This window comes from Neophocaena asiaeorientalis, unplaced genomic scaffold (genome assembly GCF_003031525.2).
Source record: "Neophocaena asiaeorientalis asiaeorientalis breed wild unplaced genomic scaffold, Neophocaena_asiaeorientalis_V1.1 scaffold397, whole genome shotgun sequence".
Classification (NCBI taxonomy): Eukaryota; Metazoa; Chordata; class Mammalia; order Artiodactyla; family Phocoenidae; genus Neophocaena; species Neophocaena asiaeorientalis.
In genome coordinates this window covers 446,331-472,247 of record NW_020173231.1, presented here as the reverse complement: position 1 = coordinate 472,247, position 25,917 = coordinate 446,331, and the positions used below count along the sequence as shown (strand labels likewise).

At 39.9% G+C, this 25,917-nt stretch overlaps 1 pseudogene; it reads right to left on the bottom strand.

The window, feature by feature from the left end:
* Positions 1–6,354: 6,354 nt before the first annotated feature.
* Positions 6,355–25,917, bottom strand: part of LOC112400018 (cytosolic beta-glucosidase-like) — a 144,066-nt pseudogene continuing 124,503 nt past the window's right edge.

Below are 25,917 nucleotides of genomic sequence, written 5' to 3'. Positions count from 1 at the left end.
TGATTTCTCCAGTGATCTCTTGATTATTTAGTAGTGTACTGTTTAGCCTCCATGTGTTTGTATTTTTTACAGTTTTTTTCCCTTAATTGATATCTTGTCTCATAGCGCTGTGGTTGGAAAAGATACTTGATACAATTTCAACTTCTTAAATTTACAAAGGCTTGATTTGTGACCCAAGATATCCTGGAGAATGGTCCATGAGCACTTGAGAAGACAATGTATTCTGTTGTTTTGGGACTCTTGATACAATTTCAACTTCTTAAATTTACAAAGGCTTGATTTGTGACACAAGATATAATCTATCCTGGAGAATGGTCCATGATCACTTGAGAAGACAATGTATTCTGTTGTTTTGGGATGGAATGTCCTATAAATATCAATAAAATCTATCTGTTCCATTGTGTCTTTTAAAGCATGTGTTTCCTTATTTATTTTCATTTTGGATGATCTGTCCACTGGTGAAAGTGGACTGTTAAAGTCCCCTATATGATTGTGTTACTGTTGCTTTCCCTGTTTATGGCTGTTAGCATTTGCCTTATGTATTGAGGTGCTCCTATGTTGGATGCAAAAATATTTATAATTGTTATATCTTCTTCCTGGATTGATCCCTTGATCATTATGTACTGTCCTTCTTTGTCTCTTGTAATAGTCTTTATTTTAAAGTCTATTTTGTCTGATATGAGAATTGCTACTCCAGCTTTCTTTTGATTTCCATTTGCATGAAATATCTTTTTCCATCCCCTCACTTTCAGTCTTTATGTGTCGCTAGGTCTGATGTGGGTCTCTTGTAGACACCATATGTATGGGTCTTGTTTTTGTATCCATTCAGCCAGTCTGTGTCTCTTGGTTGGAGCATTTAATCCATTTACTTAAGGTAATTACTTAAGGTAATTATAGATATGCATGTTCCTATTACCATTTTCTTAATTGTTTTGAGTTTGTTATTGTAGGTCTTTTCCTTCTCTTGTGTTTCCTGTCTAGAGAAGTTTCTTTAGCATTTGTTGTAAAGCTGGTTTGCTGGTGCTTAATTCTCTTAACTTTTACTTGTCTGTAAATATTTTAATTTCTCCATCAAATCTGAATTAGCTCCTTGCTGGGTAGAATAATCTTGGTTGTAGTTTTTGCCCTTTCATCACTTTAAATATGTCCTGCCACTCCTTTCTGGTTTGCAGAGTTTCTGCTGAAAGATCAGCTGTTAACCTTATGGGGATTCCCTTCTACGTTATTTGTTGCTTTTCCCTTGCTGCTTTTAATATTTATTCTTTGTATTCAATTTTTGATAGTTTTATTAATATGTGTCTTGGTGTGTTTCTCCTTGGATTTATCCTTTATGGGACTCTCTGCACTTCCTGGACTTGATTATTTCCTTTTCCATGTTAGGGAAGCTTTTGACTATAATCTCTTCAAATATTTTTTTTCAGTCCCTTTCTTTTTCTCTTCTTCTTCTGGGACCCCTATAATTTGAATGTTGGTGTGTTTAATGTTGTTCCAGAGGTTTCTGAGACTGTCCTCAATTCTTTTCATTATCTTTCCTTTATTCTGCTCTGTGGTAGTTATTTCCACTACTTTATCTTCCAGGTCACTTATCCAGTCTTCTGCCACAGTTATTCTGCTATTGAGTCCTTCTGGAGAATTTAAAATTTCATTTATTGTGCTCTTCATCACTGTTTGTTTCTCTTCAGTTCTTTTAGGTCCTTGTTAAACATTTCTTGTATTTTCTCCATTGTATTTCTGAGATTTTGGATCATCTTTACTATCATTACTCTGAATTCTTTTTCAGGTAGACTGCCTATTTCCTCTTCATTTGTTTGTTCTGGGGGGTTTTTACCTTGTTCCTTCATCTGCTGCATATTTCTCTGTATTCTCATTTTGTTAAACTTACTGTGTTTGGGGTCTCCTTTTTACATGCTAGCAGTTCGTGGTTCCCGTTGCTTTTGGTGTCTGCCCCCAGTGGATAAGGTTGATTCAGTGACTTGTGTAGCCTTCCTGGTGGAGGGGACTAGTGCCTGTGTTCTGGTGGGTAGGTGCTGGATCTTGTCTTTGGGGTGGGCAGGACTGTGTCCAGTTTTGTGTTTTGGGGGTGTCTGTGAACTTAGTATGATTTTAGGCAGCCTCTCTGCTAATGGGTGGGGTCATGTCTCTGTCTTGCTAGTTGTTTGGCATGGGGCACCCAGCACTGGAGCTTGCTGTTGGTTGGGTGGATCTGGGTCTTAGCATTGAGATGGAGATCTCTGGCAGAGCTCCGCCAATTGATATTACTTTGTGCCATGAGGTCTCTGGTGGTCCAATGTCCTGAACTCAGCTCTCCCACCTCAGAAGCTCAGGCCTGACACCAGGCCAGAGCACCAAAACCCTGTCAGCCACATGGCTCAGAAGAAGAGCGAGAAAAAAAGAATGAAAAATAATAAATAAAAATTTATTTAAATAAAACAATTTTTAATTAATAATAATAAAAAATAAAAGAGAGCAACTAAACCAATAAACAAATCCAGCAGCGATAAGAAGCGCTAAAAGCTATACTAAGATAAACATAAAAATCAGAAACAAATCATTCACAGACAGCAAACCCTATTCTACAGCTGCTCCTAAAGTCCACTGCCTCAATTTTGGGATGATTCGTTGTCTGTTCAGATGCAGGCGACATCAAGTTATTGTGGGAATTTAATCCACTGCTCCTGAGGCTGCTGGGAGAAATTTCCCTTTCTCTTCTTTGTTCTTAGAGCTCCTGGGGTTTGGCTTTGGTTTTGGCCCCACCTCTGCATGTAGGTCACCCTTAGGCATCTGTTCCCCACCCAGAAAATAGGGGGTTAAAGCAGCGGCTGATTAGGGGGCTCTTGCTCACTCATGCCCAGGGGAAGGAGGGGTACGGTAGTCCTAACTGGAATGTGGGGCAAGCCTGCAGCAGCAGAGACCAACATAACATTGCAACAGCCTGAGGCACACCGTGTGTTCTCCGAGGGAAGTAGTCCCTGGATCACAGGGCCCTGGCAGTGGCGGGCTACACCGGCTCCATTTGGCGGCGGGTGGTGGGGGGTGTGGATAGTGACCTATGCTTGCACACAGGATTCTTGGTGGCTGCAGTAGCTGCGTTAACGTTTCATGACTGTCTCTGGTGTCCAAGCTGATAGCTGTGGATCACGCCCGTCTCTGGAGCTCATTTAGGCGGTGCTGTGCCTTCTGTGGGCAGACAGGGAAGGAATCCCATCTCCTTGTGCACCTGGAAACAACAGTCTCTTGCCTCTTAGGCAGGTCCAGACATTTTCCTGGACTCCCTCTGGGCTAGCTGTGGTGCACTAGCCCCCTTCAGGCTGTGTTCATGCAGCCAACCCCTGTCCTCTCCCTGGGATTGGTACTCCGAAGCCTGAGCCTCAGCTCTCAGCCCCCACCTGCCCCGGTGGGTGAGCAGACAAGCCTCTCAGGCTGGTGAGTGCTAGTTGGCACCAATGCTCTGTGCAGGAATCTCTCCGCTTTGCCCTCTGCACCCCTATTGCTGTGCTCTCTTCCATGGCTCCAAAGCTTCCCCCCCTCCTACCCTCCGTCTCTGCCAGTGAAAGGTCTTCCTAGTGCGTGGAAACTTTTCCTCCTTCACAGCTCCCTCCCAGAGGTGCAGATTCTGTCCCTATTCTTTTGTCTCTGTTTTTCCTTTTTTCTTTTCCGCTACCCAGGTATGTGGGTATTTTCTTGCCTTTTGGGAAGTCTGAGGTCTTCTGCCAGCATTCAGTAGGTGTTCTGTAGGAGTTGTTCCACATGTAGATGTATTTCTGATGTATCTGTGGGGAGGAAGGTGATCTCCACGTCTTACTCCTCTGCCATCTTGAAGGTCCCCCACCTACAGCAATTTTAATTTACAGGGCTAATTAGAGAAGCACCTTTGGTTTGATCTATCTCTTGGGACAAAGAGCTGGCCTTTCAAATGCAGCAGAGATCTGCAGAGGCCACAGCACTGTGAGGCAGCCAAGCCGCTGATGCTAGATTGTTTGTTTCACTTGGTAGACCAGTTGTGACAGATCGTTTTATTTACAGCAAGAATATTAATTTTCTAGTTTTGGTAACAAAAATACAATGCTCATTTGTATTGTTGTAAAACTTGGAAATATGCGCTGCAGGATAAGTAGTATTCAAAGCAACATCCTAATTAAAAGGAAAACTCATTTGTTTTGCAAGATAATATAAGGAGGGCACATAAACTGTAAATAAGATGCATGGTAAAAATGAAAAAGACAGGCTGGATAGGAGAAGAATGACATAAGATTTGGAAATGTGCTTTTAAAATGAACACAAATTGTGAGATAATGTTTCATTAAACAATAAAAATAACAGACGAGTGGCAAAGATGTAATAGAAATTCCTATGTATACCATTTTAATTTTAATATAATTTTCCCCAGTGCATCCACGTTTATTGAACTACTATGACAGTTTCTTTCTCACCCTGTCCAAAGTTACTGAGGGAATGTACTTTGCTGTAAAGAATTCCCTGATTATGAACATGAAAACAATCCAGAAACTGACCACAGTGTTTTTTAAAAATGGCAGAGCATCTGCTCGGCGCCAAAGCCTTAAGAGAATGGCAAAGTATGTTCCATTTCCTCAGGCAAGCAGAAGGAGAATATAGAAAACCACCTTCCCTATGTCTTCCTGCATAAAGTAACTCGACACACTTGTTTCTTTTTTACTTTTTAAAAAATGCAGAGAAGACTTCGATGACACCACAATCTACACTGTGCTGTCCATAATAGAGCTGATGCCAAGGAGGTGCCAGGTCCAGTAAACAAGCATTGATGTGACTTGAGGAAGATGCACATCAGTGCAGCCTCAGTTTCTCAGTCTGAAAAATGGGGTGATAATACTTACCTCTTCTCTTCAAGCCGGAGAGACACATAGAAGTTTAGTAAATATTACTTAAATATGGATGTGAGGGCACAAAGTCCACATATGTGGAAGATGTGATGGAGTGAAGACAGGAAGTCCAGAGGGAGCCCTATATCTTACTGACCCCCACTGAGGAAGCTGAGTAAAATGTCCAAGTCCAAGCAACCTCACATACACCTCAGGCATTTCAACCACCGAGGTAAGAAATCCTCCCCTCCTTTGCTTACACTCATGTAAGTCAATTAACTCATGTATTTATGTATTGGCTGTCATCAATGTTCTGACAGATCCTTAATTTTTTTAATATAAATTTATTTATTTATTCTTTTATTTAATTTTTGGCTGCATTGGGTCTTCGCTGCTGCACACGGGTTTTCTCTAGTTGCTGAGAGCAGGGGCTACTCTTTGCTGCGGTGCGTGGGCTTCTCATTGCGGTGGCTTCTCTTACTGTGGAGCACAGGCTCTAGGCACGTGGGCTTCAGTAGTTGTGGCACACAGGCTTCAGTAGTTGTGGCTTGTGGGCTCTAGAACGCAGGCTCAGTAGTTGTGGCACATGGGCTTAGTTGCTCTGCGGCATGTGAGATCTTCCTGGACCAGGGCTTGAACCCATGTCCCCTGCATTGGCAGGCAGATTCTTAACCACTGCGCCACCAGGGAAGCCCCAGATCCTTAATTTTTAAAAATATCCAAAAGTAGACACCATGCCCTGCTCATTGTTTTGCTTTTAATCTGGTGTGGTTATAGAGTAGTAATCCAATTTCTGTTAAACATCAGTGCTCAAATACTCTTTTTTGCCATTCACATTCTGGTTTGTTTTATTACTTTCTTATTTTCCAAAAGTTTATCAGGCAAGAGAAAGATGTACTTGTTCATGCATAGGTAAACTATGTGCCAAATATATCAACCAATCCATTTTATTAACTAGGTTATCAGTTAATCCCTTTGGTGAACAGAATTCATAACGATACAGTGGGACTAACTTTTAATTTTGATTTTTATACTAGATTAAGTAGTAGAAAGTTATGGAACACATGTCAATGGACCTACAAAAGCAAAGAATAGCTTATGTAGATAGAAAAAAATAGGCTCATAAACAAGTATTTTTATAATAAGTGTTCTGCCGTTAGAGTTGCAAATCACGAGCACACTGTGCTTATAAATTTTGCATTATTTTTTCTAGAAAAATTCTAAGGATTTAAATCGAAGTTTCCAAATCCATCTGATTTCTTAATATAAAAATCAATTGCAGTGGTTTTCTATTCTATTTTTTTAAAAAGCTTCATTGATCAAATACAAATAGAGTAAAAGTCATCATTAAATACATCCCCAGACATTATATATTCAGACTTCATGATCACAGATCAGCTGGTAGGACCTATTTATTACAAAGGCAACTTGAGGATGTCTGAAGGATCTACCAAAGCAGATTTCCTTTCCGAGAGCAGAGGCCCCTTCTCCAGGTGAAATTGCCCAGCCACCCTTCCTATAGAGGTCCCTCCAGGCCATTGTTTCAGATAATCTTAGCATACTCCTTGGCTGACATGTGAGGCACTCGGAGTCTTGCTGGATCTTCAAAATCAACGTGGAAGAGACCAAACCGGCTGCTGTACCCATGCGTCCACTCAAGTTATCCAGAAAAGACCAAGCACAATATATTTGAAGACTGACTTTATCAAGTTGGATAGCTAAAATTACAAAAACAAAAAATTACCATTTCCCCAAAGGTTTTATGAGAACACAAAATCATTGATGACCAGTGTGGATGGGTGTCTTTCTCCTGCAGAGGATCACAGTGGGAACAGAAAAAGGCTTGTCTCAATCCCCTTTTTATTTTATTTTATTTTATTTTGCGGTATGCGGGCCTCTCACTGTTGTGGCCTCTCCCGTGGCGGAGCACAGGCTCCGGACGCGCAGGCTCAGCGGCCATGGCTCACTGGCCTAGCCGCTCCACGGCATGTGGGATCTTCCCGGACCGGGGCACGAACCCGTGTCACCTGCATCGGCAGGCGGACTCTCAAACACTACGCCACCAGGGAAGCCCCTCAATCCCCTTTTTAAATTTCCTGTTTTAACCAAGCAAGGGCTTCATTCACGAAGTTAATTTACATGCCTTTTTATTTGTTGTTCCCCCCCTTCTTTAGATTGAGGAGCTCTTTAATCTCTGAACTTCATCCAAGGTGCAAGAATATAATAGGCCCCAATTAATTTTTATTAAAATTGTAAATAAATGAATAAATAAATTATGACACTAAAAAAAAGAAGTTAAATTACATAATTCTAAATATTTGGTTATTCATTCATTTTGACATTCATTTTATTCATTGTCTTTTACTCAGTACACATCTTTCCAACACCTACTATTCTTCAGACACGAAGACACACACACACACACAGAGTTTCTCCCTAATACCTTAGAAATGTATTCAGTAAAAATACTACCCAGATTCTAAATACAACTTCAAGATAATCTAGAAAGCCCATTAGTAAATTGGAAAAAAGTGATAGCAGCACAGCTGAGGAAGACCCAGTACTTACCTTGTGACCAAACTGAGGTATGTCTTATAATTCTGGAAATAGAATCTCCGAAATGAAAAGGATCAGCACAGGGTTCTGGCTGTGCCTTTATCCTAGACTGAGTAGGCACAGAAATGCCACAGCATCTTCTCTGCCCCACATCTAAACTCAGAGTAGTGCTTGAGCCCTAAAAGACAAAGCACTAGACCACCTCCCCTCCAAATGCACATATGCACAAACACAGTATTCTATATAATTTCATCTGTGGATGCCCCAGACACCATCCGTGGACTCCATATTAAGACGCCAAAGTGTGGAGAATTCTTTAAGTAGTTTTACACTGATTTCTTTCTTTCAGTCAGGGAATTGAGCTCATTTTTTAATTAGCATTTTAAGTTTGGCAAAACCTTTAGGTTGTGTGAATCTTTGCATTGAGCATTTTCTTTTTTTAAAACCATAGCAAGTAAACCTTATCTATGGGATGTACTTAAATCTGTTTCATAGTGCAGAAATTAAATTCAAAGGCAAGTTTTCTTTATAAGGTAGACATAATCCTAAATAAGTTAGGTGAAAATGAACATTTATATAATAAATCAAATTTTAATTTTACTGGGGCTTTCTTTTAACGTAAATGACTCTTCTAGCTTCAGCAAACCAAGATCCACTTTTTAATTTTTTCTGTTATAAATCTGTATTTTTCAGGTGTCTCAAAATTACTATACCCATATACTATTACACATGTGTTGATTGCCAAATCTTAGAATTTTTTTTAACTATGGATAGACAAATGGAATTTTTTTTTTACTATGAATATTCTGTAGACAAATGGAATGTTTTTTATTAGTATGGATATTCTATAGAAAAATGGAATTATTATTATTTTTTTTTACTATGGATAGTCCATTGACAAAGGTTTTCTGACAGGTTAATTGATGCATAACCCCTCTACCTTTGTGCATGGAGGCATACAAAGTGCTTTACTTAGAGAATGCCCTGTGAATGGGCTCAAGGCAGGAATTAAACCACACTGGATTGACTCTTTTTAAATAAAGTATTATTGGAAAATGAAATATATACCATTCAAGCACATCAAGCTTTATAGGAGTTAAAACACTTACTAGGTATGCCTTCTCCTCCCACTTGACCACCTTGTCACATGTCTCCTCCCCTCTCTTGTCAACCACAATCTGCAAAATACAAATATTTTTAAATAATCTTTTAAAATTTAATTTCTGGAAGGAATATATCTAAGAATGAAAATGACTAAAACCAAATACCAGGCCATAAAATGGCAATCTCTTTTGACTGCCTTATAATTCAATGTGGGAACATGTGAAAATCTGCATATCTTCTTTCTCATTTGCAGAACTACTTCTCAACAAGGCAGTCTGCCAGGTATAAAGCCAGACAGTTTCTGAAAACATGCACAGTGCCACAAATCATGTACAAAATGATTGATTCATGTGCTAAACCAGGAGATAAAAACAATGCCCTGCCTGCTTGGAAGGGAGCAAAAAGGAAATCTTGACAATTTCATTGTTAACTGCCAGGAGTTCCGCAGCAGGTACTAAACGGCCTGAGTGACACTGGTGGATGTCTCTGCATTTTCATTGCAGGAACACTCAAGTAGAGAATTACCTGGTTAGGGCTGAAGAGCTAGCCTGCTGGAATCCTTCTGATGGTGCTACCACTGGTAAAAATTACAAAACCGTATCGGAACCTGCATGCTTCTCCTGTTCCTACCTCCTCAAGAACAGAAAGAGACCATCATCACATTTCTTGTCACCATGACTTATGGGGTCCCAAATCTTAGTTGGGAAAAAACATTTCTGTGAATTCACTCTCTTTCTTTAAGCAGAGTTGCGGGCAAAGTAAACCCAGACTGACAGGAACTGCAGATGGGTACAAAGTACACGGGGATGAATACGATACCCATACCGGGGTCAGAGTTTGGTTTTGGAATAAAAGGCCAGTAGGAAAGATCTCACAGTCAGCAGGTTGAATTTAAAGATGCAAGGAGAAAAATATCTAAGACTTATTAATATATTATAGCCTTCAGCTGTTCTCATTATAAGAAATCTGTGCCAGTGTTGTACTATACACACACACATACACACACACACACTTATGCATGTACACATACACTTACTGCCCTGTGTTGGCCAAACTGAAAAGGCTGAGGAAACAGTCCTTCACCAGACTGTTCTCACTGCTGACACCAACTTCAAGTTCAAGGGGTTCCCAAAACCATGCTCAGTTTCAATAATTTGCTAGAAGAACTCTCAGAACTCACAGAAACCTCTTATAGTCACAGTTATGGTGTATTACAGCAAAGGATACATAATAATATAAGCCAAAGGAAAAGACACATAGGTCAGAAATTGATGTCTTCAAACATAAAGTTTACATTGTCTTTTTCCCTAGGAGTCAGGACAAGTTGTCCTCCTGGTGTTGACATGTGACAACACACACAGAGTACTGCCAACCAGAGAAGGTCACCTGAGCTTCGGTGTCCAGTTTTTATAGGGACTTTGTTACATTAGCATGATTGGTTGATTGCCCATGTGGATGTCTCAATCCCCAGGTCAAGTGACACCGTGTGACCCAGAGTCCCTCACTCAGTCACATGACTGGTCTTCCTAATGTGACTAGCACTCACCCTAAACAAGGACATTCATCAGGTTGTAATCGATTTTTTTCTCCCAGAAGCTAAGGGCAAAGGCCAATCCATGCTTTGGGCAAAACCAAACTCTTTACTACACACACACATACGAACACACACATTTTAGAAACACCTTATTTCATGGTATTGGGCAAATTCCTCTCAATTTACTGACTTAACGAGGTATCGTGATTATGCCTCTGTCTATCATGTTAGAAAGGGCTAGAAATCGGGCACTCAGCATCAGTGGGATTTATTTCCACACAGTTTATAAACATAGATAATCTGTGTTTTCAAGATTGCCTAGAACGTATATAAGACATCCATGAATGTGACATAACTATGAAGCTATAAAACATACCACTAATCCACAGATCCAAGCTGCCAGGACACGAAACAGTGGAAAGGTCCAGGACAGTGGAAAAGGCAGCACCTCACAAAAAAAAAAAAAAAAAAAAAAAAAAAAAGAGAGAGAGAGAGAGAGAGAGAGATAAAGCACCAAGAATGGATAAGAAGAAAAATTATAGGCCCTTAAGTCATGACCCTGGGGGTGAGTTGGATACCAGGCAGGGCCTGGGAGTGACCTGACTGCAAGACTACTTTCCTCCTGAGACATCTCTGTGCTGCTCCTTTTAAAGGCATTTCTTGGTTGAGTAGAAACATGTTTCCATCAGACCATTTTAGGTTCAACTGTTTAGTGCCCAAGAGAATAAATCTAAACTTCTCATCCAGAGAAAGGCAACAGTCAGGCCTTCAAGTTCAGGTCACTGCAGATATTTACCGAGACAGTTCACTTATTCATTGAACAAATGTTCATTAACTATCTCCTATGTGCTGGGTACTGTCCTGGCTCTGAGGTTACAGCATAAGAGCTGTGTGGCTGACAAGGTCTTCGTGCTCTGGCCTGGTATCAGGCCTGAGCCTCTGAGGTGGGAGAGCCAAATTCCAGACTTTGTACCACCAGAGACCTCCTGGCCCCAAGTAATATCAATCAGCAAGAGCTCTGCCAGAGATCTCCATCTCAACGGTAAGACCCAGATCCACCCAACCAACAAGAAGCTCCAGTGCTGGATGCTCCATGCCAAACAACTAGCAAGACAGGAACACAATCCCACCCATTAGCAGAGAGACTGCCTAAAATCATATTAAGTTTACAGACACCCCCAAAACACACCACTGGACATGGCCCTGCCCACCAGAAAGACAAGATCCAGGCCCCAACCACCAGAACACAAGCAACAGTCCTCTCCACCAGGAAGGCTACACAAGCCAGTGAACCAACTTCATCCACAGGGGGCAGACAAAAAAAAAAAATGGGAACTATGAATGTGCAGCCTGGAAAAAGGAGACCCCAAACACAATAAGTTTAACAAAATGAGAAGACAAAGAAATATGTAGCAGATGAAGGAACAAGGTAAAAACCCACCACACCAAACAAATGAGGAAATAGGCAGTCTACCTGAAAAAGAATTCAGAGTAATGATAATAAAGATGATTCAAAATCTCAGAAACACAATGAAGAAAATAAAGAAATGGTTAACAAGGACCTAGAAGAACTAAAGAGCAAACAAACAATGATGAAGAACACAATTACTGAAATTAAAAATTCTCTAGAAGGACTCAATAGTAGAATATCTGAGGTAGCAGAATGGATAAGTGACCTGGAAGATAAAATAGTGGAAATAACTACCACAGAGCAGAATAAAGAAAAAAAAATGAAAAGAATTGAGGACAGTCTCAGAGACCTCTGGGACAACATTAAACACACCAACATTCAAATTATAAGGGTCCCAGAAGAGGAAGAGAAAAAGAAAGGATCTGAGAAAATATTTGAAGAGGTTATAGTCAAAAGCTTCCCTAACATGGGAAAAGAAATAGGCAATCAAGTCCAGGAAGTGCAGAGAGTCCCATAAAGGATAAATCCAAGGAGAAACATGCCAAAATATATATTAATCAAACTTTCAAAAATTGAATACAAAGAATAAATATTAAAAGCAGCAAGGGAAAAGCAACAAATAACATACAACGGAATCAGCATAAGGTTAACAGCTAATCTTTCAGCAGAAGCTCTGCAAGCCAGAAAGGAGTGGCAGGACATATTTAAAGTGATAAAAGGGAAAAACCTACCACCAAGATTACTCCACTCACCAAGGATCTCATTCAGATTTGGCAGACAAACTAAAACCTTTACAGAAAAGGAAAACTTAAGAGAATTAAGAACCATCAAACAGCTTTACAATAAATGCTAAAGAAATTTCTCTAGGCAGGAAACACAAGAGAAGGAAAAGACCTACAATAACAAACCCAAAACAATTAAGAAATGGTAATAGGAAAATACATATAGATAGCTACCTTAAATGTAAATGCATTAAACGCTCCAACCAAAAGACATAGACTGGCCAAATGGTTACAAAAAAAAGACCTGTACATATGCTGTCTACAGGAGACCCAATTCAGACCTAGGGACACATACAGACTGAAAGTGAGGGGATGGAAAAAGATATTCCATGTAAATGGAAATTAAAAGAAAGCTGGATTAGCAATTCTCATATGAGACAAGATAAATTTCAAAATAAAGACTATTACAAGAGACAAAGAGGACACTACATAATGACCAAGTGATCAATCCAAGAAGAAGATATAACAATTATAAATATTTTTGCACCCAACATAGGAGCACCTCAATACATAAGGCAAATGCTAACAGCCATGAAAGGGGAAATCGACAGTAACACAATAATAGTAGGGGACTTTAACACCCCATTTTCACTAATGGAAAGATCATCCAAAATTAAAATAATTTTATTATTTTAATAAAATTATAATAAGATTTAAATGACACATTAAACAAGATGGACTTAATTGATATTTATAGGACATTCCATCCAAAAACAACAGAATACACATTCTTCTTAAATGCTCATGGAATATTCTCCAGGACAGATCATATCCTGGGTCACAAATCAAACCTTGGTAAATTTAAGAAAATTGAAATTGTATCAAGTATTTTTTCTGACCACAACAATATGAGATGAGATATCAAATACAGGAAAAAAACTGTAAAAAATACAAACATATGGGGAGTAAACAATACACTACTAAATAACTAAGAGATCACTGAAGAAATCAAAGAGGAAATCAAAAAATACCTAGAAACAAATGAGAATGAAAACACAATGACCCAAAACCTATGGGATGCAGCAAAGGCAGTTCTAAGAGGGAAGTTTATAGCAATACAATCCTACCTCAAAAAACAAGCAAATCTCAAATAAACAACCTAACCTTACATCTTAAGCAATTAGAGAAAGAAGAACAAAAACATCCCAAAGTTAGCAGAAGGAAAGAAGTCATAAAAATCAGATGAGAAATAAATGAAAAACAAATGAAGAAAACAATAACAAAGATCAATAAAACTACAAGCTGGTTCTTTAAGAAGATAAACAAACTTGATAAACCATTACCCAGACTCATCAAGAAAAAAAGGGAGAAGACTCAAATCAACAGAATTAGAAATGAAAAAGGAGAAGTAACAACTGACACTGCAGAAATACAAAGGATCATGAGAGACTACTACAAGCAATTATATGCCAATAAAATGGACAACCTGGAAGAAATGGACAAATTCGTAGAAAAGCACAACCTTCTGAAACTGAACCAGGAAGAAATAGAAAATATTAACAGACCAATCACTAAAAATGAAACTGTGATTAAAAATCTTCCAACAGGGCTTTCCTGGTGGCACAGTGGTGGAGAGTCCGCCTGCCGATGTAGGGGACATGGGTTCATGCCCCGGTCCGGGAGGATCCCACATGCTGTGGAGTGGCTGGGCCCACGAGCCATGGCTGCTGAGCCTGCTCGTCCGGCGCCTGTGCTCAGCAATGGGAGAGGCCACAACAGTGAGAGGCCTGTGTAACGAAAAAAAAAAATCTTCTAACAAACAAAAGCCCAGGACCAGATGGCTTCACAGGTGAATTCTGTCAAACATTTAGAGAAGAGCTAACACCTATCCTTCTCAAACTCTTCCAAAATATAGTAGACAGAGGAACACTCCCAAACTCATTCTACAAGGCTACCATCACCCTGATACCAAAACCAGACAAAGATACCGCAAAAAAAAAGTTACAGTCCAATAACACTGATGAACATACATGCAAAAATCCTGAACAAAATGTGAGCAAACAGAATCCAACAGCACATTAAAACGATCACACACCATGATCCAGTGGTTTACCCCAGGAATGCAAGGATTCTTCAATACATGCAAATCAATATGATACAGCATATTAACGAATTGAAGGAGAAAAACCATATGATCATCTCAATAGATGCAGTAAAACCTTTCGACAAAATTCAACACCCATTTATGCTAAAAACTCTCCAGAAAGTGGGCAGAGAGAGAAACTACCTCATCATAATAAAGGCCACATATGACAAACCCACAGCCAACATCATTCTCAAAGGTGAAAAACTGAAAGCATTTCTGCTAAGATCAGGAACAAGACAAGGATTTACCACTTTTTCAACATTTTTCAACACCACTATTATTCAACATTGTTTTGGAAGTTTTAGCCACAGCAATCAGAGAAGAAAAAGAAATAAAAGGAATCCAAATTTCTCTATATCAAAAAAAACAAACAACCAATCCAAAAGTGGGCCGAGGACCTAGGTAGACATTTCTCCAAAGAAGATATACAGATTGCCAACAGACACATGAAAGGATGCTCAGCATCACTAATCATTAGAGAAATGCAAATCAAAACTACAATGAGGTATCACCTCACACTGGTCAAAATGTCCATCATCAAAAAATCTACAAAGAATACATGCTGGAGAGGGTGTGGACAATAGGGTAACCTCCTGCACTGTTGGTGGGAATGTAAATTGATACAGCCACTATGGAGAACAGTATGTAGGTTCCTTAAAAAACTAAAAGTAGAACTACCATAGGACCCAGCAATCCCACTACTGGACATATACCCAAAGAAAACCATAATTCAAAAAGAGTCATGTACCACAATGTTCATTGCAGCACTATTTACAATAGCCAGGACACTGAAGCAACCTAAGTGTCCATCGACAGATGAATGGATAAAGAAGATGTGGCACATATATACAATGGAATATTACTCAGCCATAAAAAGAAACGAAATTGAGTTTTTTGTGGTGAGGTAGATGGACCTAGAATCTGTCATACAGAGTGAAGTAAGTCAGAAAGAGAAAAACAAATACCGTACGCCAACATATATATATGGAATCTAAAAGAAAAAAAATGGTTCTGATGAACCTAGGGGTAGGACAGAAATAAAGAGGCAGACGTAGAGAATGGACTTGAGGACATGGGTAGGGGGAAGTGTAAGCTGGACGAGGTGAGAGAGTGGCATGTACATATATACACTACCAAATGTAAAATAGATAGCTAGTGGGAAGCAGCTGCATAGCACAGGGAGATCAGCTCGGTGCTTTGTGATCACCTAGAGGGGTGGGATAGGGAGGGTGGGAGGGAGACACAAGAGGGAGGGGATATGGGGATATATATATATACATACAGCTGATTCACTTTGTTATACAGCAGAAGATAACACAACCTTGCCAAGCAATTATACTCCAATAAAGATGTTAAAAAAAGGAAATTATAAGTCCCTAGATTTCTGTGTTCAGGTAATGGCAGATTACACTATTCAATCAAGTAATGAAAATAAGTAAACATGCTGACTAAAATTTTTTAAACATATTTTCAAAACAATGGAAAGCTGTTAATTTCATAGGGAATTAACAGGCCAAAGCAGGAAGTGGGAACTGAGATTCGTGGGCATGGCTGCTACTTTTGCCTGATGGAATTTTCCAGTCTTAGGAAATCAGAAACTTTTTCTATTTTCTGGCGTGAGAATAAGTGTCAAAGAAATCTACTATGAGACCCCACACTCAGAAAACTAAGATCCCAAAAGACTAAACCCTGAGTGTAAGTGTGAGCCAGAAGCAAACCAGTCACTGTAAAGTCTTAAGTCACATGGTGGTTCAGAAAATGTTAAGTCTGGATCTTGGATTGAGGTGACCCCAGACTAACAGTACCCAGATACTGGGAAGATACACATTCAAATTCTTTCTAAAGGGAGATACCTATATTCTAAACTTCAAATTATTATTACAAACATTTTAAAGTATAATCATCAGCACATGTATGACCATACAGACTGCTGGAAAATAATGACATAAAAAAAATCACCAGAATCAACAGACAATAAGAAACAAACCCAGAATGATCTCAGTTATTAGAATTGTCAGACAGACTATAAGATAACCATGTTCATTATGTTTAAATCATAGAGACCAACTTGGAATATCTTTTGAAAAAGAAACCTCTGCAAGATTGGGTTTGCACCCCAGGTCCAGCAGTCACGAGCTGAAGGGGCCTCTCATTTCTCCTGAGTACAGTGGAGACACTAATACTTACTCCTAGGACTGTTGTAAAGACGAAACAGGATAGTGTGGACCCCAGCACAATACCTAGCCCATGGTGAGTTTCTGTTCCTTTCCTCTGGCCACCCCTTAGAAGAATATAGAAGCCAAAGTAAAAATACACTTTGATGTGCCCTCTCCCCCATCCCAAACATTTTGATAAAGTAGAAATTGGGTTTAATGAACATCTGCAACAGTGTAAAAGGGAAAAGGGAGTCACAGAGACAATATTCAGTCTGAGAAAGGTGACTGTAAAGACAAAGGGACAGCTACAGACTGTATAAATCTGAAGGCAGGGCTCTTTACATCAGTTGACAGACTCCTTTCTTTGCTCCAGGGTGACATCTCCAAGTCATTGCCTGGCTTCCTTCCTCCCTGAGCCCTGAGAAGCAGTTCTAAGATCCCCGTAAAGCACTGAGTTTCTGATGTCCAAGCTCTCAAACTCGTGTGATGTTGGTTGAGCAGGTGCATCCTGAGATTTACTTCTCGAGCAGCAAATCCTTTCCAAGATGTGGAAAAAACTAGTAGAGTGGGTCTGAGTCGAAACCTTAAATACTATGTGGCTAAGTCAATGTCATAACAAGTCCAAAAGACAGGATGCAAAACCACCTCAGATTCAAGGTTATTGAACTAGAATGGGAAGAGGTCTCAGAAAGACACGAGAGTTGGGGAGAGGTCTTGGGGAGTGTTCACAGAGGGTCATGGAGTATCTTCTATTTGCATTAATTTGTTGCTGCATATGGAAAAAAGCAAGACAATATAAAGACATGGAGCCAAAACAAATGTCAAAATGATTACCAGTCCACCAAGGAATTTTCTCAAAATGTTGACTCTGACCACCTAAACCAGTTAGATCTTGGGGCATGGCTTTAAAAAAGTTTGTTGGCCTCATCCCAAACCCACTAAAATCAGTCTCTTGGGTTGTGGGTTATGGGCTAAATTATGTCCCCCATAAATCCACCATGTTGAAGTCCCAACCCCTAGTACCTCAGCACATGACCTTATTTGGACATAAAGTCTTTAAAGAGGTGATTAAGTTAAAATGAGGTCATTAGGGTGGGCCCTAATCCAATATGACTGGTGTCTTCATAAGAAGAGAGTCACTAGGGGTGCATGGGCACAGAGGAAAAACCAGTGAGGACACGGTGACAAAGTGCTTGTCTGAAAGCCAGAGACCTCAGGAGAAGTCAAACCTGCTGATAACTCAATCTTGGACTTCCAGCTTCCAGAACTGTGAGAAAATACCTTTCTGTTGTTCAAGCCACCCAGTCTACGGCATTGTGTTACGGCAGTGCTTAGCAAACTAATACAGGTTGAGAACTGAGAATTTCTATTTTCAATAAAATCCCTGAGTGATTTTTATCCTTAATCAAGTTTGAGGCTGATAAGCCTAGGATAAATTCTGATGGTCAACTACGATTTTTTGAGCACAGCTTGCAACCCCAGAGGCATCCCTCTGGAGGCTTATAAGTGTTAGAGAATCACCATCAGCCCCTTTCCTCAATAGTCATAGCTAGAGGAGCTCTGTGCAGAGACACAGCTATGTGCAGGCCAAGTCACAGCAACTTTCAGGCATGAGGACCACAAGACACTAAGGGAAAGATGCTGCATGCTCAGGAGTGTCAAAATGCCTTTTCATCCCACTGCTTAGTCGAAGCCCACCCTTATCCCAGTGGATCATGAGAAATCCTCTCAGTTCACCATGTGTAATGGCTTGATTGGAGGCTCCTCTGAAAGATTTGTCCATCCAAAACCTGTGAATGTGTCCTTATTTGGAAAAAGGGCCTTTGCAAATGTAAGTGAAGGAGCTCAAGATGAGATCATCCTGCATAATGGTGAGTCCTAAATCCAATGACAAGTGTCCTTACAAGATAAGAGAAGGGGAGAAGATATACAAGGAAGAAGGCAATGTGAGGACAGAGGTAGAGACTGGAGTGATCTGCCTACAAGCCAAGGAATGCCAAGGCAGCCACCAGAAGCTGGTAGGGGGGCATGGAACAGATTCTCCCTCGGAGCCTCCAAAAGGAACCAATCCTACTGATAAGCCTTCATTTCAGACTTCTGGTCTCCAGAACTCTGAGAGAGTCAATTTCTGCTGTTTAAGCCACCAAGTTTGTGGTAATTTGTTACAGTAGCCACAGGAAAGAGACCCACCAGATCCTCTGGTGTGGATACCAACCGGGCTCCAAGTCCCAAACCACCCACCCGAATAGGCTGAGTGCTTATACAAATCTCTCTCAAGGCCTGCAAAGCTGGAGAGAGAAAGCCTTCCCGGGACACAGTTTGAAGTCGATTTTCTGGCCATTGCCCTAAATACGAACTGAGAAATTGTGTCTCTTTGAGTCTGGTGCAAGTGCACGAGAACCCTACAACTGGAGGACAGCTTCAGCTGTATAAGGGTTCCTAAAAGACAACTGGCACGCCTGCTGTTTCCCCTTTCTTTCAAAAAAATAAAATAAAACAACATCAGGAAGATCTAAACATAGAAAATGCACAATAAGCCTACCCTCCTAACAACTCCAGGTGAATATCAGTGGCTGGACAGCATCTGCGAAAATGCCCAAATAATCCCAAAGCAGGAGGCCCCACCGGCACATGGGAACACCCAGAAGCAAAAACTATGACTCTCTGAAAAGAGAGTCTTTGAAAAGCAAAGGCTAATGTATAAATATTTTATAGGAAAATGACAATTAACCAGAAATGAGCTGTAAAGTTTTCTTAATTATCTGCAGCATTCCTATTACTTATATTAGATTGGGGGAAGGGGGGTGGAAGCTGTAAATAGCAGATGAAAGATATCATATAAAATCATATTTTTATTTAATTATAAAGCTGATTGGAGGATAGGTACACATTCATTGTCATCTTCTATAATTTCTACATCAATATTATTTTTATGGTTACTTCTGCTACAGTGGGAAGTTCTTATTAGAACCAAAGTTCTCAGCAAATAAATCTGTCTTCTACCAGAAAATCTTCCTTCCTTGCCCCATTCCCTCCTTTTCTCTCTTCCTTCCTTCCTTTCTTTCCTTCTGAGATTTACTTTTCCCTTCTATAAAATGGGGGCAATCTTCTTCCTAGGATTGTTGGGGGTATTATATAAATTAATACATATAAAGCTCTATGAATAATGCCTAGTTTATAGTAAACACTCAGTATACACTGCTTGTTGGTACTGTTGTTCTTGTTATTTCTCTCAGAGTCTGGAAGGGCAATGAATGAAATCTGTTTTTTCTCTTCCTCCCATCTGGCTCCAAACAGCTTTCAGAGGGTGTAGAGTCAGCACAAAGTGCTCAGTGCTGAGAACCAGAGAAATCAGGGCATCAAGGGAAAGTGCAGCATCTGGGGCAGGGTTTGTGCTCAGTCAGAAAGGGTCAGTTGTGGGTCATGAAAAATAAATTACTAAAGACAAGGATCTTAGGGTGAGGCTGCCAGGAACACCAAGTGTTGCTGAAGCCTTCCTGCCCTGGGGCACTCGGAGCTGGGAATGGCATAACTTAAGGTTTCTGGGATCCTACATCCATCCTACACTTATTCAATAAATATATATTGTGCTAGGAATTGGGACTATAAGGGTGAGCAAAATAAGTGGCCTCTCTTTTTGAAGAGCTTACCAGCTTATATGGAAGACATATCTTAATCAAATTACCACCCTGTGAGCCTTTAATTACAATCCGTGAAAAACATTATGAAAAGAAAGACATGGGAACTGTGGGTAAGAACAGCATATTAGCTAACATTTATTGAGCACTCAGGTACCACTTTAAGGGTTTCATGTATGCACTAATTCATTTAATCTTTACAGTAAACCTGTGAGTTAGATGGATATTACCATTGTCTCCATTTTACAGAGAAGGGAAGGGATCACAGAGAGCAAATATCAGGTCGGTAGGAGGGTTGAGACTGGAACTCAGGCAGGATACCAGCAGAGCCTGCACGCCAAGCCAGGACACTATACTGAGTCATTTGTTTGTTTGTCTGCTTGTTTGTTTTGTTTACAACTCCAAGGTTTTTTTTTTAATTTTTAAAAATTTTTACACACTTTTTAAAGGTTACTTTCAACTCCAATTTGTTTTAATTTTTAAAAAATTTTATACACTTTTTAAAGGTTACTTTCCATTTACAGTTATTACAAAATATTGGCTATATTCCCCATGTTGTACAATACATCCTTGTAGCCTGTCTTATACCCAATAATTTGTACCTCCCACTCTTCCACCCCTATATTGCCCCTCCCTCCATTGGTAACCACAAGTTTGTTCTCTATATCTATGAGTCTGCTTCTTTTTCTGTTATATTCACTAGTTTGTTGTAATTTTTAGATTCCACATGTAAGTGATATCATACAAAATTTGTCTTTGTCTTATTTCACTTAGCATACGCCCTCCAAGTCTATCCATGTTGCTGTAAATGGCAAAATTTTGTTCTTTTTTATTGACTTAGTAGTATTCCCTTGTGTATGTGTATATATGTATATGTGTGTATATATATATATATATATATATATATACACACACACACACACACACACACCACATCTTTATCCATTCATCTGTTGATGGACACTTAGGTTGCTTCCATACTTTGGCAGTTCTTTGGCAATTGTAAATAATGCTTCTATGAACATTGGGGTGCATGTATCTTTTCAAATTAGTGTTTTTGTCTTTTTCGGATATATACCCAGGAGTAGAATTGCTGGGTCATATGGTAGCAAGACTGTGGAGAAAAGGGAACCCTTTTACACTGTTGGCGGGAATGTAAATTAGTGCAGCCACTGCAGAAAACAATACGGAGATTTCTCAGAAAACTAAAAATAGAACTACTATATTGAGTCTTGACAACATGTTGTAGTGGAAGATCTATCTAAGTCAGCAAGGGTTGGAGAACAGGGAAAATGGAACAGTCTCCTAGAGTGAACTAGAGCTCAGAGCTCAAGGATTAGTTGGAGTTATTGAATGCTACCAGCCAGGGTTCTTTCTTACTTGTAAGTAACAGAAGCTGACCTTGACAGATGAAGCAAAAAACGTGTCAAGGTGGAAACCTTGGCTCAAACAAAGCTTTCAGAAATAGTGCCCAAAAGCATACCATGGAACTGGTGGGTGGAAGAAACTTCCTTAACTGCTAATGACCTAATGGGCACTAAGTCCCATAGTTCGTGTTGCTGTCAAAACCCAACTTTCTTGCAGCCATGCAGCCACAGGCATCTCAACTACTTCTGCACCAGAAACTAGACTTTATAACCACTGTCATTCTCAAGAGATGGATGCCTCTGTTGCTATCCTCACCAGCACGTGATAGGTTCTGCCTTCTTCAAGCTGTTTACTTTCAGATTAAATTCTCACATGGGTCAGTCTGATTGGTGGAGACTAGATCACATGTGCATGCCTTTGCTCCAAAGAAACCTGGGGAATGTCATTCTCTACCTTGACTAGACACAGCCCTTAAGACTGGCTATTCCTCAAATGTAGCAAGTGTATTCAACAAGTGCTAAGCAGTCAGAAAACCTGACAGATGTCCACTTCACTAAATGAAGAAGAATAAGAAAATCCGAGAAAAATAAATAACATATGTCAAAGATCAGGCATGGGAAAGCTCACAGCACATTTAAGGAATTTAAAAAATATAGTTCAATGGATCATAAAGAATTATCAGGAACTCATTGAAACGGAGACTGGAATGGTGGTTACCAAGCGCTGGGGAGTGGGGGAAATAGGGAGACATTGCTCAAAGGGTACAAAATTTCAGTTATAAAATGAATAAGTTTGCAGGATCCAACGTACAGTATGGTAATGTCAGTTAACAATACTGTCTTATGAGATTGAAAGTTGCTAAGAGAGTAGATCTTAAATGTTCTTGTCACAATAAAGAAATAATAATTATGTAAGGTGATGGAGGGTTTAGCTGATGCTACAGTGGGAATTATATCACAGTACATAAGTGTGTCAAATCAACATGTTGTATACGTTAAAGTTATACAATGTTGTATGTCACTGTATCTCAAAAAAGCTGTAGGGAAAAAATAATGAGAGAGAGAGAGAACATGCACTCCAGGAGGCAGGGACTGAGACATGCAGGGCCTTATAAAGATTTTAATCTTTATCTCAACAGCAATGAAAAGTCATGGAAGGAGTTAAGCAAGGGAGTGAGTTTAGCTAATTTGCATTTTTAGAAGAGAACTGTGACCTCTGTGGAGAATAGACTTGAGTGGAATCCAAGAGAGCATTTAGGAGTGATTGCAGTTAAACCATGAGGGAGATGATAGGAGCTTGGTCTGGGTTGGCATAAGTGAAGACAAAGAATCAGATGGATTCAACAGATACTCAGATAAAATCAACAGGACTGAACAATTTATTGGAGATTAGTGGTGAAGGAGCTAAGGTGATAAAGTTAGCACAATTTAATGGATAGTATTGTTAGTCTCTAAGTTAGGAAATATTGGGCATAGACAACTTTTGGAGAAAAGGCAGGGAAGATAATGAATCAAGCTTTGGTTATGATGACATTAAGGTGCTTTTCTGACCTCTAAATGAAAAGTTCAACAGGTAGTTGGACAGACAAATTAAAGAGCTCAAAGTAGGGTCTGACATGGAAATGTAAATTTTGGAGTCATCGTGTAAAGATGGTAATTGAAATCATGGCTGTTGAATAGAATTTAGAGAATAAGAAAACAAGACTTGGTACAAGCCTCATGTTATCCCAACATTTAAAGATAAGCTGGAAAGAGAGATTGATGAGGAGGGCCAGAAATGCCCCATGTCCTTGACCTGATACAACCATAGGTGACACTGTGGATGTAATTTGACCAAAGTCACACAACTAAAACGGGAGAATTTGGAAATGAATACTAAAACTGTCTGACTCCAAAGTCCATGATCCTTTTATAAGAATATCATGGAAACACTGCAAATCAAGAAAGACTGCACATCTAGGACTGTGGGTGACATGTAAGGGGTCAAAGCCACTATGGGAATCAAATGGCCAGAGCATAAAAAGCATGTGGAGAGCATAAAGCTGGGGGTGACACCTGTAGCACTGACTCCTTAAGAGCAAAAATCTAGTGCTTGTAGTGTAGGGAAAATTCTCAAGTCTCTTCCACCCCTTTTATAATCCTCTTACATCTCTCCAGGGAAAATTCAAGATCAAAACCAAACAACTAGCACCATTGAGAAAGAGGAGTACTCAGTAATTGGTCCAAGTTTTTCTGCTGTGAGAGTTTTTTGTTTTTTGTTTTAATCGCAGGCTCAGTACTTGTGGCTCACAGGCCTAGTTGCTCCGCGGCATGTGGGATCTTCCCAGACCAGGGCTCGAACCCGTGTCCCCTGCATTAGCAGGCAGATTCTCAACCACTGCGCCACCAGGGAAGCCCTGGGGTGAGAGTTTTAAAGGGGATCACCTTATGGAGTTATAGCCTGCATGAGTAGGGGTCTCTCCTTCATGCACCTTAAAGTCAGAGTGGTCAGATGGCATACTGGAGCACACCTGGCCAATGTTCAGATTTTGTTCAGTCTCTCTTTTCGCTACTTGAAAACAGAGCTTCTGGACTTGCTTAGGCCCAGGACAGAGGCAGGCTTGTGGGGCGGGGAGAGGGGGCAGGGAGCACTGGGGACGCACTCTCTCCTGCTGTCTGTTGCACTGCTTCCATTTCCAAGGGCGTGGAACAGCGGTGTGTTCTTATTTTTATCCTATTAGAAGGATAAGTTCAGAGATGCTCAGACGAATTTAGGGGAAATTACCGCCTTTCCAGCCTATTTTAACACTGGGTTTTAGACTAACTCTACCCCACCTCTACTTAGGCAAAAACTATGTCATGTGGCTCAGCTTAGCTCATTAGACATCTGAAAAGAATTGGGGCCACAACCTAATTTGGTTCATGGATCCTCTGGTCAAAGACTATATGATGACACCAAAATTTATATCTCTAGCTCTAGCATCTCTCTTACCTGCAAAATCTATATATAATTCACGACTTTACTTCTGCTCTTGTGATCTAAATGACATTTAAAATTTAACGGGTGTATTTGTACACTGATGTTCAAAGCAGCATTAGTCAAATGATGGAAACAATGCAAATGTCCATCACTGGATGAATGGATAAACAAGATGTGGTGTATACCTACAATGGAATATTATTCAATATTTTTAAAAAATAAAATTTTGATACATTCTACAACATGGATGAATGTTGAAGACAGGCTAAGTAAAACAAGCCAAACTTAGAAGACACATACTGTATGATTTCACTTATATAAAGCACTTAGAATGTCAAATTCACAAAGGCACAAAGTAGAATAATAGTTACAAGGGATGGTGGGGAGGAGTGATGGGGAGTTTAATAGGTACAACGGGAATATGAAAAAGTTCTGGAGATAGATGGAGATCATGCTTGCACAACAAGGTGAACTGTAAATTTAAATTTATTTTAAAACTTTAAAATAAATAAAATTTAACGTATATAAAATAGAACTCTTGATGTATAACCCATTCCTCAAACCTGCCCCCATTCTATTTTCGAATCTCAAAAAATGGCATCACTCAGTTCTTCATACCAAATGCCTAGACGTCATGCCTGCTTCTCCCTTTTCCATATCCTCTTCATCTGCCCATCTGTAACAGGCTCTCCCCACACCCAGCTCTTGATCCCTCTACACCACCACAATAGCTTCCCGACTAGTCTTCCTGCCACAACTCTTGCAAACAATGTAGCCAGAAAGTATAAATCTTCGAAAAACCAATTTGCCTTATGTCTTTTTCTAACTCCCCCACTTAATGGTTTCCTATTTCACTTAGTGCAAAATTTTAAATCCTTATTTGACCATTAAGGCCCTACATGATCAGGCTTCTGCACAGCTCTCCCCCCTCCTCTCCTTCCTGCTCTCCACTGGCCATTCTCTAGGCACGCTGGGCTTCTTTCGCTTCCTAAAATGTACTGAGCTGTTTTCCATTTTACAGCCTTTACACAGACTTCCCTTCTGCTTGAATCACTCCTCTGTGTCTTTACCTCATGGCTGCTTATTTCCATTCAGGTCTTGATTCAAGTTTACCTCCATAAGAGGTCTTTTTTGATGCCTCCATTTATATTCCCAACTACCTCATTCTGTCTCATCCTGTACTCTTTTCTTTGTGGCCCTCTTATTAAGTGAAATTGCCTTGTTCATGTACTTATTTTTTATTATTGATCCTACCTGGAAGACTGAAAATCCCATGAGAAAAAAAGGGACCTTGTCTGTCTATTCTTTTCAATATTCCTAACCCTGAGAATAGTACTTAACACATAGAAGATGCTAAATAAGTACTTGTTGAAGGAATGAAGGAGAAAGGGAAATGAGGAAGGGAAAAAGATATAGGAGGAAGAGAGAGGAAGGAAGGAAGAAAGGAAGGAAGGAAGGAAGGAAGGAAGGAAGGGAGGGAGGGAGG